Source organism: Rattus rattus, chromosome 1, assembly GCF_011064425.1.
Source record: "Rattus rattus isolate New Zealand chromosome 1, Rrattus_CSIRO_v1, whole genome shotgun sequence".
In the NCBI taxonomy this organism is placed as follows: Eukaryota; Metazoa; Chordata; class Mammalia; order Rodentia; family Muridae; genus Rattus; species Rattus rattus.
Genome location: NC_046154.1, coordinates 119225485 through 119227000, shown reverse-complemented (window position 1 = coordinate 119227000; position 1516 = coordinate 119225485). Strand labels below are relative to the sequence as shown.

At 44.9% G+C, this 1516-nt stretch overlaps 1 pseudogene; it reads left to right on the top strand.

The window, feature by feature from the left end:
• Positions 1–527: 527 nt before the first annotated feature.
• LOC116900968 lies at positions 528–1292 on the top strand (annotated as a pseudogene).
• Positions 1293–1516: the final 224 nt, after the last annotated feature.

Here is a 1516-nt window from a genome sequence, read left to right as displayed (position 1 = left end):
CAGATTTGGGTTAAGGCCAAAACTCACAGCTGATTGACATGCAGAGTATGAGTGAGTAAGGAATGCTCAGCCATAAATGGGACATCTACACCATTCTACACACAGAAGATCAGGGTCAGTCTTGTAAGAGGGGATGAAAAGACTAAAAACCCAGGAATCAGGGAGGATCAGAGCAAAACAGTGTCTCTTCTGGATATGATACAAAGGATGCATTCAGGAGCTCAGAGCACCTGTGGTTGGCTGCATAAGACCTGCAGAAGGTCAAGACAGTAACATTCTAGCATGGAGTAGAAAGAATGTGAGTGCTGATAGGTCAACTCCACTCTAGTGGATAGTCCCACACCTAGTAATATACTCAGAAGCACAAATTTGACATGGTAGGTTATTAGGGATGAGAGAACAGTGATTTAGGAAGTAGAGTGGTAGAGTTTGATCTGGGAGGAATTGGGGAAAAGACTATACGTAAATGTTATTTAAATACATTGTATAAAATAACAAGGAATTGCTCTCTCCTTCAGCTGAGCAAGATGCCCAAGGGAAAGAAGGCCAAGAAGGTAGTCCCAGCTCCCGTCTATGTCAAGAAACAGGAGGCCAAAAATGTAGTCAATCCATTGTTTGAGAAAAGGCACAAGAAATTTGGCACTGTGCAGGACATCCAGCCCAAAAGAGATCTCACATGCCTCATCGAATGGCCCCACAGTGGCAAAGAGCCATCCTCTATAAGCAGCTCAAAGTACCTCCTGCTGTTAACCAGTTCACCCAGGCCCTGGACAGGCAAACAGCGACTCAGCTGCTTAAGCTTGCCTACAAGTACAGGCCAGAGACAAGGCAAGAGAAGAGGCAAAGGTTCCTGGCCCATACTGAGAAGAAGGCTGCGGGCAAAGGGGACATCCCAACTAAGAGACCACCTGTCTTCCAAGCAGGGGTCAATACAGTCACTACCTTGGTGGAGAACAAGAAGGCTCAGCTGGTGGTGATTGCCCATGATGTAGACCCCATTGAGCTGGTGGTTTTCTTGCCTGCCCTACGTCGAAAGATGGGGGTGCCCTACTACATCATCAAGGGAAAGGCCGGGCTGGGATGCCTGGTTCACAGGAAGACATGCACGGGGTTAACTCAGAAGACTGGGTGCTCTGGCTAAGCTGGTGGAAACTATCAGGACCAACTATAATGACAGATATGATGAGATCCGCCTACACTGGAGAGGCAACATCCTGGGTCCTAATTCTGTGACTCATATTGCCAAGCTGGAAAAGGCAAAGACTAAAGAACTTGCCATTAAACTTGGTTAAATGTGCACTAAGTTTTCCGTACATAGATATAATTACAAAATTTTTAAAAGTAACAATGAATTAATAGAAATAATTTTAAAGAAGAGATGGTATGACTGCAATGTCTATGAACTACGTGATAACTGCATGACCTCCTTCAGTACCAGGTTGCATGCATATTCACAGACTGGCATTTTCTAGAACTTGTGACTGAGAAATTCAGTTCGTCAAAGATAAATCCTTGG